The 20,594-nt window shown below is 35.6% G+C and overlaps 1 protein-coding gene across 3 annotated transcripts in view; it reads right to left on the bottom strand.

Annotated features, from left to right (window-relative positions):
• CPQ (carboxypeptidase Q) overlaps positions 1 to 20,594 on the bottom strand; it is a 462,573-nt gene that overhangs the window by 429,555 nt on the left and 12,424 nt on the right. The window lies entirely within an intron of this gene.

Below are 20,594 nucleotides of genomic sequence, written 5' to 3'. Positions count from 1 at the left end.
GAAATATAATACCATCAATTTTTAGGTGGGGGTCTTAGGAAGAAGTGAAAACTGCCGAGTCCATTAGTGCTCATAGTAAGGAACAGAGAGAACTACACAAAGATACAGTCATAAAGGTGACCACTAGAACAAATGTACCAATCTTCCAAATGATCAGAAAATACACACATACCCAACAAAGCAGAAATATAGTTTATATTGTGAATTTAATAACAAAAAAGCAATAAGATATGATGACAGAACTAAAACCAAACATTTATTTCAATAAATGTACCTGGCCTAAACATACCTATTAAAAGATAAGGCTCCTAGACTAAATCTAAAAGCAAAATCCAATCATCTGCTGCATAAGAGAGGAGCACCTGAGCTTCAGAAAGGCTGAAAACAAAAGGAAGGGCAAAGTCTATAATAGGCAGTAGCAAACCTAAAGAAACAAGGGTCATGAAATTAATGTCACATGAGTCTGAATGCAGAGTAAAATGCATTAAAGAAAAAAGAAAGACATTTTATAATGTTACAGAATACAATTCAAAATGGAGAGTGTTATGAATATCTAAGTACCCAATAATATAGCATCACTATCCATAAAGAAAAACTTACAGAAAATACAAGTTTTAAACTAGAAAATAAAATCAAGTGACAGGAAACTGCAATTCTTTTCTTTCAGTACATGACAGAACAGGCAGACAAAATATATCTCAAAATATAGAAAAGGTAAATAAAATAAAGTATTGCTAAGTGACATACTCTGAAAATAGAGAATACACTTTCTTTCCAAGCTCCCCTGGTAAATTCACAAAACTGAATATTTGGAAACAAAGAAAACTTCAGCAAATTCCAAAAAAGGAGAAACAATTTGGACACCTATGACAATAATGCAGTAAAACTTAAAAATAATGAAACTATAAAATCAAAAAACTCTACCATCAGGATATTTTAAATTGTTAACTTTTGCATTAAAGATGAAATCAAAATTGAAAATGCAGGGTATTTGGAAGATAATGGTAAAGAACTATATAGATTTTAAAAACTATATAGAAAAACAAGATAACTATACTCTCTAAGGGATATAGATAAAAATATTAAGAAACAAGGAAGAATGAAAGAGATGATTTAAGCATTCAACTTAAGAAGCTAAAATAAAAGGGAAGAAGGGAAGACAGAAGGAAGAAATTAATAAAAAATAAAAATTGAAATTAATGAATTAGAAATACAGAACATGGAAGAATTAATAAGTAAATCCAAATTCTTGGGTAGAATACATAAGAAAACCTTTAATTTGCCTAATTTTTTTAATGAGGAGGAAAGAAACAATCATAAGAAAAATCGGAAACAGAAGAAATTAAAAGAATCCTAAAACACGACTTTGTTCATTCAACGTGAGTAAATTTAAGAACTAAGATGAAACAGATTATTTTCTAAGAAATCTCACCCTAGATGGGAATGAAAATTTAACAGATATTTAATGGATATTGATCCGTTAAAAAAGTGGGACAAACTGTCAGATATTTACTCCTACCAAAATAGATCAACCCACATTTAGTTTCACAAGGGGAATCCTGCCAAATCCTTAACAGATAACCCCAATGCCATTCAAAGTGTTTCAGAACATAAAAAAGAAGGAAAGCCTCAAAATTATGTTTATGAAGATTTAAAATCACAATAAAGATATCACAGAAAAAAGAAAACTACAGCCCAAATTCATTTATGAATATTGATGAAAAAATCCTAGATGAATATTTATAAACAAAATCTAGGGTTACATTAAACTTAAGTGGAGTTTACTCCCAAAATAAAAGGATAATTCTATAACAAAAAATTGATTAATATAATTTTCCATATTAATAAGAAAAAATAAAATTAAATAGCCATCTCCATAGATTATCATAAAGCTTTTGCTAAAATTCAGTCTTTTTTGACAAAAATTCTTACTATATACTATACTAAGAATAGATGGATTCTCCCTAAATATGACAAAATATCTCTATTGCTTCTCAAAAGCTAGCATATCGTGCTTAATGAAAATACTATTAGTATTCTTGTTAAAGTCATGTCAAAGACAAGGATGTCCACTATAACCATTAGTTTTTTGGAGGTCCTGGATAACATTGGACAATAAAAAATAATTAAGTATAAATTTTAAAAGGTAAAATTATCATTACTTTCAGACAGTATAATTATTTACCTGGACAATACAAGAGAATCAACTCAAAAACTATAATCAATAAGAATATTCACTAAAGTGGATGAATTTAAACACAATATAGTGACATCACTACTCTATATATACAAGCAACACTGATAAGAGATATAAAGGAAGAGTAGATTGCACTTAAAATAGCACCCAAAATGGCTAGGAAAATGTATAACCAGAAATACATACAATCTACATGAAGAAAACTTTTAAGTGTTACTGAAGGACACACAAGAATTTAACAAATGAAAAGTGGAGCATGTTCACAGATAAGAAAACTCAGCATATTAAAGATGTCAGTTCTCCCTAAGTTTTTATCTATGAACTTAACATTATCTCACACACACACACTACTAGCACTGTTTGAAACCAGACAAATTGATTCCAAAGTTCACAGGAAAAATAAACAAAAAAAGAGTAACCAGGAACATTCTGAAAAAGAATACAAAATGATCAGGAATTAGCATTGCAAAATATTAAAACCTACATAAAGCTAAAATATTTAAAATGATAAGTTGGGGCCAGCCTGGTGGCATAGTGGCTAAGTTTGCATGCTCTGCTTCAGTGTCCAGAGGTTCACAGGTTCGGATCCCGGGCGCAGATCTACACACTGCTCATCAAGCCATGCTGTGGTAGCATCCCACATACAAAAAATAGAGGAAGATGGGCACATATGTTAGCTCATGGCCAATCTTCCTTGGCAAATAAATAAATAAATAAATAAACAAATAAAATGATGAGTTAAACTGGTTTGTAAATAGACAAAAAGATCAACGAAACAATAGAAAGTCCAGAAATAGATTCAAATACAGTTAGAAATTTTACATGTGATAAATGAATTTGATCCCATGGCAAAAAGTGAATTATTCATTAAGTAGCATAAAAACAAAAAACCTGAAAGCTAAACGGGAAAAAATTAAGTTAGATCCCCACATCACACCTTACACCAAAATAAACCCCAGACAGATCAAAGATTTAAATGTAAAAACAATTAAAGTATTAGAAGAAAACAAGAATATTTTTAAAACATAATAGTTGTGATAGATTTTCTAATTATGTCACAGAATTTAGAATCCATATAAGACTGATAAATTTGACTAATAAAAATAGAGATAAAAACTCTTCATAACAAAAGACAAAAACACAAAGTCAATAGTCAAATCACTAGGAAACTAAGAAAAACATTTACAATCATAAAACACTGGTGTAACTTCATAAATTCATTAAGAACTCTCACAAATCAATAAGAAACAAACAATAATATCTTTAAAAGAGACAAAAGATATGAACAGACAGTTCACAGAAAATACAAATGGCTCTTAACCTTAGGAAAACATGCTCAACATCATTCATGATAGAAATGAAAACTAAAACAGGATCCCATTTCCCTCCCTCAGTTTACTCAAGATCATAAGGTTTGGTACACACTGTGGCAACAAGGGAATAGGGAAATAGACACAATTACATATTGCTGCTGGGAGTGTACGATTTCTACAGAGAACAGTCTACATATTCGCACATACTTTGTAACACAAAAATTCCCCTTCCAGAAATTTTTCTATAGATTGACCAAATGATCTACATACAAGGGTATTCACTGTTATACTGCTTGAAATAGCAAAAATTTGGAAAAGCCTAAATGCCTGTGTATAATATACTAAGTAAATTATGGTACATCCATAAGGTAGAACATGAAGCTATTAAAAAGAATGAAATGCTCTTTATCAGCAAATATGGAACAGCCTCCAAGATGAGTGTCAGAAGAGCAAAACAAAGTGCAGAACAAAATGTATAGTAAGCTACCATTTAACTACAAAGAAAAAGAATTTGCTCTTTCCAGAAGGATACACAAGACACTAATAGCAGGGGGTGCCTCTGAGAACAGGGGTGCCTCTGTGGAGAGTAACCCAGCGGCTTACAGCAAGAGTAAGAGGGAAACTTAATTTCACTACACATTCTTTTTGAGTGGTGTTCCTCTTGCATATATTGTCCCAAAAACTATAAAAATTTTAAAGCCTTTTTTATATGCTTCCTTTTATCTGACTAATGTGTCTTCTCAAATTCTCAACAAACATGCACTTAGCATCTATTCTTCCAGAGAGGGTGTCACCTTTGTGGGTATTCTTGGTTTGTTCCAGGGATAGGCAGGATAAATTCTGCCCTTAGGGGTATCAATGTTTCAATTTTCAGTGTGATTATGATCTCTAGGAGAAAAAAAATAGACAACACTGACTCTTTTTAAAAGCCCTTTAAATCATTTCTGTTCCTAAGCAAATCTGTTATCAAACATCAAAAGGTTTTTTTTCTAATTTTACATCCAAAGATAAACCGTTTTTCAGAGGCATTTCTTATTTTACTAAAAACAAAACAAAAATCAAGATTCCCAAAGTTTTGTGGGATGTAGCTGTATCAGGGTACGAAGGGAATGTCTCTTTCTTCAAACAAAGGAAAAGAAAGATTTTGTTCACATTTTGTTTGAATCTCTTTCTTCTTTAGAACTGCTATGCCAAGTTTCAACCTGAAAATATGTGCTTGTATTGGATGTGCTGACAGACCTTTATCTAGAGAAATGTGAATCTAATGCAACAATTCTTAGCCAGGTGTGTTACTTTATTCATTATTTTAAAGTATACACAAGCATTTTGTAAGGAAGTTTGTACCCTTAGTAACACTAATTCAAGGTGATATAAAAGTTTATTTAGGTCATCAAGTCTTACACATCAGAGACTACAACACTATAGTATCCAGCCACGTAGATCTGACTTTAATGAGATGTGAGTATATTTATTAAAGTCTCAATAAACTCACAAAACTGCTTTAAGCACAACATTGTTAATGAAAGGACAAAAAGTTCAGAAAATACATTCATTTCAGTCCTGTCTACTTCTGAGACTTCCTTCCTCTTCAGAACATCTTCTGTTTCCAACTGTTTTTTCCAGTGGGAGGAATTGAAGCTGTAATGCCAGCTTTGGGTATTTTGTGACACTGAAAATTTTAAGATACTATGCTAATAGTTGCTATATTGCATTATCTACTAAAATAGATCTCCTATGATCAATTTATTTTAGAAATAAGACTTTTTATCACAAGACTATTTCCCACTCCTGTCCACCTCCACTTTCTTAAAACTAATAGAAAAGTCTTGTCAAGGTGTTGCGTGTGTTTCATTCTAACCATCCTCTTCTCCAGTTGCAGCCCTAACTTAGCATTTTATTGGAATTGCTTCAATATGGAATCACTTCCGAACTATCACGGCAACGTAGCACTCATACCAAAGCTATCTGGTCAAATCGCATTGCTCCTCTGCTCAGAGTTCTCAAATTGCTGTGCATCTCTCTCAGAGTCAGAGCCGACGTTCTTAGGATGATCCACCAGTCCCCAGCTACATTCAGACCTCACCTCCCCCACTCCCTCCTTCTGTTCCAGTCACCCGGGCCTCCTTGCTGAAGTGCAATGTTCCCACTTCAGAACCTCTGTACTGTTCCCTCTGCTTGGACACTCTTATCTAGAGAAACATAGTGCCTTCAAGGCTTTGCTCAAGATTCACTTCTCAGTGAATCTTTCCTTGACCACCCTATTCAAAATTGCAACAACTGCCCTTACTCTAGCAGTCCTTTTCTTCCCTTGCTTTATTTTTCTGCATATAACATCACTTCCAAACATACTATAAAATTAATTTATCTATTTAGCTTATTGACCATATTTCCAGTCTAGAATGGAAACTCCATTGGGGCATGGATTTTTCCTTTACTGCTGTATCCCCAGTACCTAGAACACTGTTAGCCACATGGTAGATGCCAGGGCTGCTGCATAGAACTGGGCAGACACAACCCCAGAGGGCACATTCACATGGTCTTAAGTGGTACAACAGTGCAGCCCTGTGAAGGCACTCAGTATTTAACTACCTGGTTTGTGATCTGAAATACAACAGCTTTCACAAACGATCTCAGAGGCCTGTGAAGCTTTATTTTTGCCTCCCTTTTGCTTTTATGGTTTTGTTTTTACATAGTAAGCTAGTATTGGATATTGCACAGAAAGACAATTATTTGATTCTATAAAAGCAGAACTCTTCATCTATTTCACCTGAATCTGTAAGAATTCCTCTAAACCATGAGATCTGATAGGACCTATTTTACTGCCAGATTCTCTGAAAACCACATTAGTGAACTATCGCTGTAGCTAAAACTGTGCAGTCACAAGTTTTAAATTTTTCCTCAAATTCAAATAAATGTGAAAATAGGTCTTCAGAGAGACTCTACAGGCAAAATAACTGATAATTAGGAAATAATCTAAAATGCTAACCTTTCATATATTCCATAAATACAAACCAAGGAAAAGTTGGCAAGAATTTTCTTTTTTTTCCCCAATTTTTGGAAATGAGTTGCAGATTTTTCACACGATTCTTCATTCATTCCAAGCACTAGAATTACTTGGAAGAATATTCTTTTAAATGTAAGCCATTACAACAAAAGTCAAATTGATAGGTTCCCTGTTGCAGCTGCCAAACCTTAGCTAAGCCATTTGTTTTTCTTTTGTTTTGCATAATTCACACGGATTTGACAATACAATGGTTAGTTCTGTAGTGAAGAGTACTATCCTGAGAGAGGATATTCTTCTTGACAAGTTAAGAGCTGAATAGGATTACAAACGCCACTTTACACTGTAGTACTTACAGTTTACAATGAAACATTAGAAATATTGAAAAAGGAGTTATATCCAATCCCTTAGATGTACTTGCACATGCTTTTCATACACACACGCACCACACACACTCACACTTTAGTCTGTATGTACTCTAAATCTTATGCTTATTATAATTGTATTACTAATAGTTCCAGCCACCATAATGCTAAGTACAACACAGAAATTGAGAATAAATAAATAAAAATTAAGAATAAATATTTGTATCACTGTTGACAAAAAGATTTAAGATTATCAACCACAGGGAAGAAAGCTACACTAAAGTATACTTTTTTTTTAATTACACTTTTTATTTTGAGATAATTGTAGTTCACATGCAGTAATAAGTAAGAATACAGGGAGATCCATGTACCTCTTACCCAGTTTTCCCCAATGTAACATCTTACAAAACTATAGTACAATATCAAAACCAGGATGCTGCCATTGATACAGTTAGGATACAGAACACTTCCCTCATCTTGCCCTTTTACAACTACACTCACTCCTCCTCCCACCCCACCCCCTATCCCTACCATCTGTTCCTTTAAATCCTAGCAACCACTAATATCTTCTCCATTTCTATGATTTGCTATTTAAAGAACATTATATAAACAAAATCATACAGTATATAACCTTAAGATTGGCTTTTTTCTCCAGGTCAGTGCCTGTAGCAATAGTCTGTTCCTTTTTATTGCTGAGTAGTATTCCATTATACGGATATACCACAGTTTGTTTAACCATTCATCCATTGAAGGACATCTGGGTTGTTTCCAGTTTTTGGCTATTGCAAATAAAGCTGCTAGGAACATTAGTGTATAGGCTTTTGTATGAACATAACTCTTCATTTCTCTGGAATAAATGCCATGGAATACAATTGCTGGATTGCATGGTAGTTGCATATTTTGTTTTTTAAGAAATTGCCAAACTCTTCTCCACAGTGGCTGTGACAGTTTACATTCTCACCAACAATGCATGAGAGCTCCAGTTTCTCTGCATCCTTGCCAACAGTTAGTGTTGTCATTATTTTTTATCTTAGCCATTGTGATAGGTGTATAGTGATAACTCGTGGTTTTAATTTGCATTTCCCTAATGAACAATGATGCACATCTTTCCAGGCGCTTATCTGTCATCTATACATCTTATTCAGTAAAATGTCTCATCTTGTCTTTTGTCCAAGTTCTAATTGGATTGTTTGCTTTCTAACTGTTGAGTTTTGACAGTTTACATGTTCTAGATACTAGTACTTTGTCAGATACGTGATTGCAAATATTTTCTCTCAATCTGTATCTTGCCTTTTCAACCTCTTAATGGGGTCTTCCATAGAGCAAAAGTTTTCAAGTCTGATTTAGTCCAAGTTATCACTTTTTCTTTTTAAGGATCGTGTTCTTGGTGTCAAGTCTAAGAACTCTTTGCCTAGCCCTAGATCCTAAATATTTTTTCCTAAAAGTTTTATAGTTTTACATTTTACATTTAAGTCCATGATCCATTATGAGTTAATTTTCACATAAAGTGTGAAACTTAGGTCAAGGGTCGTATTTTGCTGATGGTGTCCAAATGCGCCAGCATCATTTGTTGAAAAGGCTAGCTTTCCTTCCTCGTATTGCTTTAACATCTTTGTGGAAAATCAGTTGAACACATTACATGGATCTATTTCTAAGTTCCCTGTTCTGCTCCATTGATCTGCTCCACCAATACCACACAGTCTTGATTACTGTACCGCTATAGTAAAGCTTGAAATCAAAAGACTGATTCTTCCCACTTTATTCTGATCTCAGGGGAAAAGCATTCAGTTTTTAACCATTAAGTAAAATGTTAGCTGTAAGTTAGCATCTTGTAGATGCTCATTATCAAACTGAGGAAGCTCTCCTATATTCCTATCTTTCTGAGAGTTTTAATCATGAATGGATGTTGAATTTTGTCAAATGTTTGTCCTGCATCAATTGATATAATCATGTGATTTTTCTTCTTTAGTCTGTTAATATGATGGATTACATTGATTGATTTTCAAATATTGAAGCAGCCTTGCATCCCTGGACTAGACCCCTCTTGGTTATGGTATAGAGTTCTTTTTCTACATTGCTGAATTCTATTTGCTAATATTTCATTAAGGGTTTTTGTTTCTATATTCATAGGTTTGCTATGTCTTCTTGGTGGATTAACTCTTTTATTAGTATATAATGTCTCTCTTTCTGTCTCTGGTAATTTTCTTTGCCCTGAAATCTATTTTATCTGATACTAATATAGCCACTCCTGTTTTTATTTGATTAATCTTTGCACGATCTGGTTGATTCTCATTATTTGTGGATTCCATATTTGCTAATTCACCTACCTTCTTGTTTCATCTCTCAAGCTGTAAATAAATGTCCTTTTCACAGTCTATTTAGTGCCACATTTTTCTCATTTTTGTGCTTTTTACTGGTGATTTCGCTGCTTAAAATGCTCTTAAGTATACTGCTGAAGTGCTGTCTAGTGTTCCTAAGTGCAAGAGAGCTGCGATGTGCCTCATGGAGAAAACGTGTGTTAGTTAAGCTTTGATCAGACATGAGTTCCAGTAATGTTGGCAGTGAGTTTAAAGTTTATGAATCAACAACATATACTCAATGTCTTTAAAGTAAACACACAAAAAACAAAAATACATACTGACAAGTTGATGAAAACATGAACAGAGGCTCACAAGAACCTAACCCTATATTTCCTCTTAGGAGTGGCAGTTAAGTATTTGCTAATTCAGTGTTCATAGTGACTTTACAGAATATAAGTACCAGAAGTAATGAGTATTGACTATGCTTTTCCATCCTTTTATCTTCAACCTGCCTTTATTGTTAGATTTGAAGTAAGTTTCTTCTAGGTAGCATAGAGTTGGGCCATGCTTTTTTATTCACTCTGCCAATCACAAATGTTTAATTGGCGTACTTACACCATTTACATGTAATGTAATTACTTATATGTTAGAGCTTAAACCTGTCATTTTATTTTTTTGTTTTCTATTTTTCCTCTCTGTATTTTTCGTTTCTCTGGAGTTTTTTTCCCCTTGCTTGCCTGTGGGTTACTTGAATAATTTTTAGAATTCCATTTTGATTTATCTATAGTGGTATTGAGTATTATCTCTTTGCATAGCATTTTCAGTGTTTGCTGTATTTTTTTTTTTTGGATTAAAAAATTTTATTTATTTATTTATTTTAATTTTTATTTTTTTCAGATGTACATCATATTTCAAGTTCTGGATACATTACATCATGTTCACCACCCAAACACTAATTATAGTGCATCCCCTCACATGTGACCCTAATCACCCCTTTTGCCCTCCCCCCTCCCCCCTTCTCCAATGGTAACCACCAGTCCAATCACCAACGCTATGTGGGGTTTTTTTGTCGTTTTTATATTCTACTTATGAGTGAGATCATATGGTATTTGACTTTCTCCTTCTGACTTATTTCACTCAGCACAATACCGTCAAGGTCCATCCATGTTGTCACAAATGGCTGGATTTTGTCATTTCTTATGGCTGAGTAGTAGTCCATCTTGTATAAATACCACATCTTCTTTACCCATTCGTCCCTTGATGGGCACCTAGGTTGCTTCCAAGTCTTGGCTATTGTGTATAATGCCGCAATGAACATAGGGGTGCAAGTATCTCTATGCCTTTGTGTTTTCAAGTTCTTTGGATAAATACCCAGCAGTGGAATAGCTGGATCATATGGTAGATCTATCCTTAATTTTCTGAGGATACTCCAAACTGCTTTCCATAGTGGCTGCACCAGTTTGCAGTGCCACCAGCAGTGAACAAGGGTTCCCTTCTCTCCACACCCTCTCCAACATTTGTTGTTTCCTGTCTTGTTAATTATAGCCATTCTGACCAGAGTGAGGTGATACCTCATTGCAGTTTTCATTTGCATTTCCCTGATAGCTAATGATGTTGAGCATCTTTTCATATGCCTGTTGGCCATCTGTATTTCTTCTTTGGAGAAATCTGTTCAGATCTTTTGCCCACTTTCTAATTGTATTGTTGGGTTTTTTGCTGTTGAGCTGTATGAGTTCTTTGTATATTTTGGATATTAACCCCATATCTGATATGTGGTTTGCAAATATCTTCTCCCAATTGTTAGGTTGTCTTTTCGTTTTGTTGATGGTTTCCTTTGCTGTGCAGAAACTTTTTAGTTTGATGTAGTCCCATTTGTTCATTTTTTCTTTTGTTTCCCTTGCCCGGTCAGACATGGGACTTGAAAATATGCTGCTCAGACCAATGTCATAGACTGTACTGCCTATGTTTTCTTCTAGAAGTCTCATGGTTTCGGGTCTTACATTCAAGTCTTTAATCCATTTTGAGTTTATTTTTGTGCATGGTGTAAGGGAATGGTCTACTTTCATTCGTTTGCATGTGGCTGTCCAGTTTTCCCAACACCGTTTATTGAGGAGACTCTCCTTTCTCCATCGTATGCTCTTGGCTCCCTTGTCGAATATTAGCTGTCCATAAACGTGTGGGTTTACTTCTGGGCTCTCAATTTTGTTCCATTGATCTGTGTGTCTGTTTTTGTGCCAGTACCATGCTGTTTTGGTTGCTATGGATTTGTACTATAATTTGAAATCAGGGAGTGTGATACCTCCAGCTTTGTTCTTTTTTCTCTGGAATCCTTTGGCTATTCGGGGTCTTTTGTTGTTCCATATAAATTTTAGGATTCTTTGTTCTATTTCTGTAAAAAATGTTGTTGGAACTTTGATAGGGATTGCGTTGAACTATAGATTGCTTTAGGAAGTATAGACATTTTAACAATGTTAATTCTTCCATTCCAAGTGCACAGAATATATTTCCATTTCTTTGTGTCGTCTTCAATTTCTTTCAACAATGTTTTATAGTTTTCAGTGTACAGATCTTTCACCTCTTTCGTTAAGTTTATTCCTAGGTATTTTATTCTTTGTGTTGCAATTGTAAATGGGATTGTATTCTTAATTTCTCTTTCTGCTACTTCATTGTTAGTGTATAGAAAATGCAACAGATTTTTGTACATTGATTTTGTATCCCGCAACTTGACTGTATTCCTTTATTATTTCTAAAAGTTTTTTAGTGGATTCCTTAGGGTTTTCTAGATATAAAATCATGTCATCTGCAAAGACTGACAGTTTCACTTCTTCTTTTCCGAAGTAGATCCCTTTTATTTCTTTTTCTTGCCTGATTGCTCTGGCTAGGACTTCCAATACTACGTTAAATAAGAGTGGTGACAGTGGGCATCCTTGTCTCGTTCCTCTTCTTAGGGGGATAGCTTTCAGTTTTTCTCCATTGAGGATGATATTTGCTGTGGGTTTGTCATATATGCCCTTTATTACATTGAGGTATTTTCCTTCTATACCCAATTTATTTAAAGTTTTTATCATAAATGGATGCTGTATCTTGTCAAATGCTTTCTGTGCATCTATTGAGAAGATCATGTGATTTTTATTCTTCATTTTGTTAATGTGGTGTATCACATTGATAGATTTGCAGATGTTGAACCATCCCTGCATCCCGAAAATGAAACCCACTTGATCATGATGTATGATCATTTTAATGTATTGTTGTATTCGGTTTGCTAGTATTTTGTCGAGGATTTTTGCATCGATGTTCATCAGTGATATTGGCCTGTAATTTTCTTTTTTTGTGTTGTCCTTGTCTGGTTTTGGTACCAGGATAACGTTGGCTTTGTAGAAGGAGTTAGGAAGCCTCCCCTCCTCTTCAATTTTTTGGAAGTGTTTGAGAAGGACAGATATTAAGTCTTCTTTGAATGTTTGGTAGAATTCACCAGGGAAGCCATCTGGTCCTGGACTTTTATTTTTTGGGAGGTTTTTAATTGCTGTTTCTATCTCCTTACTCGTGATCGGTCTATTCAAATTTTCTACATCTTCTTGGTCCAGTTTTGGAAGGTTGTATGTTTCTAAGAATTTATCCATTTCTTCTAGATTATCCAATTTGTTGGCGTATAGCTTTTCATAGTATTCTCTTATCTTTTGTATTTCTGAGGTGTCCGTTGTAATCTCTCCTCTTTCGTTTCTGATTTTATTTATTTGAGCCTTCTCTCTTTTTTTCTTGGTGAGTCTAGCTAAAGGTTTGTCAACTTTGTTTATCTTTTTGAAGAACCAGCTCTTGGTTTCATTAATTTTTTCTATTTTTTTTTAGTCTCTATTTCGTTTATTTCTGCTCTGATTTTTATTATTTCCTTCCTTCTGCTGATTTTGGGCTTTGTTTGTTGTTCTTTTTCCAGTACCTTTAGGTGCACTTTTATATTGTCTATTTGGTATTTTTCTTCTTTGTTGAGGTAGGCCTGAATTGCTGTAAACTTTCCTCGTAGAACCGCTTTTGCTGTATCCCACAGATTTTGGCATGTCGTGTTTTCATTTTCATTTGTCTCCAGGGATTTTTTTATTTCTTCTTTGATTTCTTCCTTGACCCAATCATTGTTCAGTAGCATTTTGTTCAATCTCCACATTTTTGTGGCTTTTCTGGTTTTCTTTCTGCAGTTGATTTCCAGTTTCATACCTTTGTGGTCAGAAAAGATGCATGGTATTATTTCGATCTTCTTAAATTTATTGAGACTTGTTTTGTGATCAATCCTAGAGAATGTGATCAATCCTGGGGAATGTTCCATGGGCATTTGAAAAGAATGTGTATTCTGTGGTTTTTGGATGGAATGTTCTGTATATATCTACTAAGTCCATCTGGTCTAATGTGTCCTTTAAGGCGAGTGTTTCCTTATTGATCTTCTGTTTGGATGATCTCTCCATTGGTGTAAGTGGAGTGTTAAAGTCCCCTACTATTATTGTGTCACTGTCTATTTCGCCTCTTATGTCTGTTAATAACTGCTTTATATATTTAGGTGCTCCTATGTTGGGTGCGTAGATATTTACAAGTGTTATATTTCCTTGTTGGATTGTTCCCTTTATCATTATGTAGTGCCCGTCTTTGTCCTTATTACAGTTTTTAATTTAAAATCTATTTTGTCTGATATAAGTATTGCTACCCCCGCTTTCTTTTCTTTGCTATTTGCGTGGAATATCTTTTTCCATTCTTTCACTTTCAGTGTGTGAGTGTCTGTAGGTCTGAAGTGTGTCTCTTGTATGTAGCATATACATGGATCTTGTTTTTTTATCCAGTTGGCCACCCTAGGGCATTTGATTGGAGCATTTAATCCATTGACATTTAAAGTAGCTATTGATAAATATGTATTTATTGCCATTTTGTCACTTTTTCTTTTTTTTGGGTGTTTTAGTAGTTCTTCTCAGTTCCTTTCTTTTTCTCTTGCTCTCTTCACTTGTGGTTTGATGGCTATCTTTAGTAATATGTTTGATTTCTTTTGTCTTACTTTTTTTCCTGCTTGTTACAGGTTTCTCGTTTGTGGTTACCATGAGGATCCTATTTCATATACTATGCATATAACAGTCTATATTGAGTAGATAGACTCTTTAGCTTGACCTCTTTCTAAAAGCTCTACTTTTTCACTCCCCTCCTCCCACATTATATGTTTTTCACATCATATATAGTCTTTTGTTTAGTGTGTGTGTATCCATTACCCTCTTGTCATTGAAATAGGTAATTTTAGTACATTTGTCTTTTAACCTTCATATGACCTTCACAGGTAGTTGATCTGCTGCCTTTACTATACTTTTACCTTAATACTTTGTAAGTATTATATTACTTATATAACATCAGAGTTTGCAGATGTCATCACTTTATCAGTTTGAGTGAAGTATAGAAAACTTCCTCCTATCATGTTCCTTTATCCTTCCATGTTTATTGTCTAATTTTCCTAAATATTTTCTCTAAGTATATTTAGAATCACACTTAGAGAGTGTTATAATTTTCATCTCAACCATCAAACACAATTAAGAAAACTCAAGAGGAAAAGGAAAGCCAATTGTATTTACCAATGAATTTTCTTACCAATGTATTTCCTTCCAAATGTTCCAAGATTCTTTCTTTTATCATTCTCTTTCTGTTCAAAGAACTTCTTTTAGCCATTCTTTTAGGGCAAGTCTGCTTAACGTTGTTCTATTTTATCTCAGAATGTTTTGATTTCCCCTTTATTCTTGAAGGCTATCTTTGCTGGATATAAGACTCTGAGTCGACAGTTATTTTCTTTCAGCACCTAAAAAATACTGTGCCTTCATCTTCTGGTCTCCATGGTTTCTGATGAGAAAGCCACTCTCATTCTAATTCTTTTCTCCCCATAGGTAAGGTGTCATTTTCCTCTGGCTTCTTTCAAGACTTTTTTCTTTGTCTTTAGTTTTGAGAACCTTAGTTATATGTGTTGGCAGAGATCTCTTTGGGTTTATCCTGTTAAGAGTTTGCTTAACTTCTTGAATCTCTAGGTTGACTTCTCTTATCAGATTTGAGAATTTTCTAGCCATTATTTCTTTGAGGGTTTTTTCAACCCTGATCTCTTTCTCCTCTCCTGAAACGCTGATGACATGAATGTAAGATCTTTCCTTATACTACCACACTTCCTGAGATTCTGTTCTTTTTTTTCCTATTTTTTCTTTTTTGGTCAGATTGGACAATTTTTATTGCTCTATCATCCAGTTCACTGATTCATTCTTCTGTCCTCTCCATTCTGTTATTGAGTCCATTCACTGAGATTGTTATTTTGCTTATAGTACTTTTCAGTTATAAAATTTCCATTGAATTCTTCTTATATCTTCTATTTCTTTGCTGAGACTTTCTACTTCTTTTCTGAGGTTTCCATCTTTTCATTTGTTTCAAGCATGTTTGTAATTGCTTGTTAAAGCATTTTTATCTGGCTGCTTTAAAGTCTTTGTCAGATAATTCTAAAATCTCTGTCATCTTGATGTTGACATCTATTGACTGCCTTCCTTCATTTAGTTAAGATTTCTCCAGTTCTTTTGTTATGACAAGTAATTTTCAATTGAAACACAGACATTATTATATTATGTTATGAGACTCAGGGCCCTATTAAACCTTCTATTTTAGCTGGTTTTCTCTGACACCACTGCAGTAGGAGAAGGGGGCGGAAGCACTGTCTCATCACTGCCAGTAGAGGTAGCAGTCCAGGTTCCCGACTTGGCCCCCACTGACACTCAAGGAGGCATCTCCTTATAATTTCTTAATGAGGGTATGAGTTCCAGATCGCCTACATGGTCTCCACTGACACTGTAGTGTGATTTTCTCATTACTGCTGGCAATGGGGAAAATCCTGACTCTCTACCATATCTCCTCTGATACAGGGAAGGGGAGGGATGCATTATTGCCAATTGGGCTGCAAATCCAAGCTCCCCACATGGTCTCTGCTGACTCCACAGGTGGGGTTGGAGGTGAGGAGGCTCATTAATAGCTGGTAAGTATGAAAGTCCTGGCTCCCAACTTGGTCTTCTCTGACATCACCCTGGCAGGGGTGTTGGGATACCTTGTTACAGTCTTGTGAGGGTTTAAGTCTAAGCTACGCACTCAGTCTTTATTGGCATGGGTCACAGTGGGGCCACATTTCTTTCTGTAATGTTTGACTGGATTAGAGTGGTTACTTTCTAAAAGTTTTCCACCCTGCTAGGCTATTCATTTCCTGGTCCTTTGGTTAGAGAAAGCAGGCTTTTACTGAGGCTTTTTTTGTGTGTGTGCTCACTGGCATTTCCAAGTTACCAGCTTCTTCAGCTCCAAGTCTGAGATATGTGAGGCAAAAATAAAACCCAGGGAACTCAGGTTCCAAGGTCTCTAGCCGTTCTGCCTTCTTCTTTTCACCTTTCAGAGTCTTCTTATGTTAGATATATACATACATACACTATGTATGTATATGGTATATATACTATGTCAAGGGTTTTTAGTTGTACTTAGTGGGATAAATAGGAAAAAGTGCATCTACTCCATCTTCCCAGAAGCAGAAACACTTTGGCATGCTAATTTTAACAACACACTGTATAAAGTACAAAATTTTCACAAAGTAAACAGAAGTGTCAATGCTACCTTCCTACATGCTTCATTTTTTTCCTGAATGTTATCTCCTCTATGAATTCTTTCCTGAACTATGCAAGTCAGAATGAATTACTCCTTTCTTTGTGTGTCCACAGCATATCATTTACTTTTCTCTAATGCCTTATAATCATCCAATGGTGTTATCATTGGTCACAGAAATAAAGCAAATTGAGGATAAGGACCATGTCAGGTTCATGTTTGGATTCTCAATGTCTCAATGCAGTGTATGAGGGTTCCCTTCTCTCCATATCATCTCCAGTACTTGTTGTTTCCTGTCTTGTCAGTTATACCCGTTCTGACCGAAGTGAAGTGACATCTCATTGTAGTTTTGATTTGCATTTCCCTGATAGCTAATGATGTTGAACATTTTTTCATATGCCTGTTGGCCATGCATATATCTCCTTTGGCGAAATCTCTGTTCAGATCTTTTGCCCATTTTTTAATTGGGTTGTTGTTTTTTTTGTTGTTGAGCTCCATATTTTCAAGGACCATGTCTCACCGGGCAAGGGAAACAAAATAAAAATGAACAAATGGGACTATATCTAACTAAAAAGCTCCTGCACAGCAAAGGAAACCACCAACAAAACTCATACACCCCTATGTTCACCGTAGCATTATTCACAATAGCCAAGACTTGGAAGCAACCTAGGTGCCCATCAAGGGACAAATGGATAAAGAAGATGTGGTATATATACATAATGGAATACTACTCAGCCATAAGAAATGATGAAATCCAGCCATTTGTGACAACATAGATGGACCTTGAAGGTATTATGCTAAGTGAAATAAGTCAGAGGGAGAAAGTCAAATACTATATGATCTTACTCATAAGTAGAAGATAAAAACAACAATAAACACACACATAGGAATAGAGATTGGATTGGTGGTCACCATAGGGGAAGGGAGAATGGGGGAGGGCAAAAAGGGTGATTAGGCTCACGTGTGTGGTGATGGACTATAATTAGTTTTTGGTTGGTGAACATGATGTAATCTACACAGAATTCAAAATATATTATGATGTACATCTGAAAGCTATATAATGTTATAATCCAATGTTACTGCCATTAAAAAAAAAAAGATTTAGTTGACAGCGAGGAGAGCAAAGAGAAGGGCATTTCATATTTGGAACAGTATAGAACGATACAAAGAGAGAAACAAACTTGGCCTAAGTGTGGGGACAGAGAGGAATTCATTTAGAAAGAGGAAATAAGGTTGAAAATTAGAGTTTGAAAAAAACTTAGGATTCATACAGCACAGAATGAGAAAGAAATCACCATCATCTGAACTACATTACAGTTTACAAAGATTTTTCAAACATGAGTTTTCTCATTTAAACCACCAAATATCTTTGATGAAACCCAGAGGAGGAACGTGAAGTGACTCAAATCTAGATCTTCACACATTTGCCCTTGTGCTATGTACCCGCCATTTTCTCTCTGTAATATTCAGATAATGGGTTTTTTTAGGAAGAGGGGGGTAATTCTTCCCCACAGAGAAAAATCTGACAATATTAAGAAAGATAGACTAAAAAGAAGAGACTAGAAAGGTGATGAAGATCCTAACTAGAAAGGTAGCAGCAAATATGGGTAAGCAAGGAGTAAATCTAGGAGATATTTCAGAAGAAGATAGATGACTTCATAAAGGGGGAAGGAACAGAGTCAAAGATGAAGGTAAGGTGTCCATTGGAGGCCATGAGGAAAACACTAGTACCTAGTCAAGAGAATCAGAAAACATAAATGAGTTTACTTTTGGACACTCAGTTTCAGAAACTCTATAGGCTTGTAGAATTGCAGGACAAAAGAAAGGCGTCAAGCCAGGGAGTAGTGCATGTTGTGCAATGAGGGCTGTTAAAATAAAAAGGCCCAGAGCCACATTTGAACTGCCACCTGGTCAGTTCAACCATGATGGCCACAGGTACCCTGTAATAGACTATGGTAGCTATAGTTTTTGGCTTCCCAGCATAAGTTCCCAATTTCTGTTTTCTTTATCTTTAAGATCATCCTCCCTGATCCCCACACTCTGGTCTACACTGGGAGTCAATCATAGTACTGTTCCTTACCCCATACTCCACACCCACACTACAGAGACAAGATGACCAAAGCAAGGCCAATCAGAATCTCCCCTGACGTTGATATATGGTATATTAACTATTTTCTTATTTTCTGTTTTCTTGATGCTCTGGCATGTGGGGCATCACTGACCAAGAGGAACTGCCCTTCCTAGGGTTCACTAATTCCAAGACTCCCCTATGAACATTCCTTTCACATGCAAACCAACCAATCTAGAGCCCGTATCTTCCAACCATGTCTATTATCTAACTCTCACATGCCAAGCCAATATTCCCTGCCCTAATCAATCCAGGGCCAAGTACCAGACAACTTGGGATAGACCACACACCTCAGAGCCTGCTGAAATTATTCACACCAGTCAACCCTAAACCTGCTTACTTGTCTCACCCATTCCTTCTTGACAAAACCACAATAAAGTCTTTGGCCCACGCTTTCCCCTCACTGTTTCTGCCTCCTAACTGACCCTGGTGCTTCCCATGTAGCCCTGCATGGCATGGCACACTCCTCCTATTTGGAACCATGAGTAACAAACTATCTTTTCAACGGCAATCATTTCCTGATCTGTTGGCCTCACTATACCTGAATAATAATGAAACATATTTTAAAACATATGGATGTTGCAAATAAAAGTTATTTCCATTGGGATTGTTAGGATGCGAATCTGGAGCTTTAGGCACCTATTTTGCCTACTGTATACTGAGAACCGGCCTGCAGAATGAAACCAAGCAGGACAAGCTGAGTCAAGAGATAGAGACAAGACGGATAGAGATGGGCACATATCATATCACTTGAGCCCTGGATCCAGCCATGCCTAAAGCCAACCGTATCTCTGAACTTTCCAGTTATGAAAATTAACAGATTCCTTCTTTTGGTTTAATATCATTTTAGTTGAATTGCTTTCACTTACAACCAATTGTTCTGATTTAATATCTCCAAATTCATCATCTTCCCCAATATCTTCTCTAACTCGAACAGAGATTCCACTTATGAAACCATAATTGTCCCTATCATCCAGGCTCAAAAGTACAAAATCACCTATTCATTCTCCCACATAGTCAATTAGCTACTAAATATCATCATTCTATCCTCCTACATCTCTTCCTTCTGTCCCTAGCAATAAAATTTTTACCACTTTAATTCAGGTCTTCTTTATTTCTCTCACTTAGCAATAGTATCATACATAACTCATCTCAACCATCACCTTCTCTCTGAAACCTTTTCTTATCAGCCCTGGCCAAGTCAATCCCTTCCTTATAAAAGGGAAATCAGAGAGCTCTTGCACTCTCTTTTTCTCCATGTGAGGATACGAGAAGATGGCAGTCTGCAACCCAGAAGAGGGTTCTCATCAGAATCCAACCATGCTGGCACCCTGATCTCAGACTTCTAGCCTTCAGAACTATAAGAAATAAATTTCTGTTCTTCATAAGCCACTCAGGCTATGGCATCTTGTTATAGCAGCCTGAACTGACTAAGCCACTTCCTCACCTCCAGTCTGTCTGTGCTTCTATCCTCAACTCACCATTTCAGGTTAATCTTGGCTCAGGACCTTATTTGGTGGTTGATGATATAATATTGCCTTCATTAGTACCCTAGATGCCTTGCTTTTCCTCCTCACCTACTTGCCTATTCCTCAAAACTAATTTTGAATTTTCTCCATGCTTGCGTCAGGGTGCATAATACCACCATCAATATTTACATAACC

This window comes from Equus caballus, chromosome 9, assembly GCF_041296265.1.
Source record: "Equus caballus isolate H_3958 breed thoroughbred chromosome 9, TB-T2T, whole genome shotgun sequence".
Lineage (NCBI taxonomy): Eukaryota > Metazoa > Chordata > Mammalia > Perissodactyla > Equidae > Equus > Equus caballus.
The sequence above is the reverse complement of the archived record's forward strand: the minus strand, read 5'-3'. Positions and strand labels throughout refer to the sequence as shown.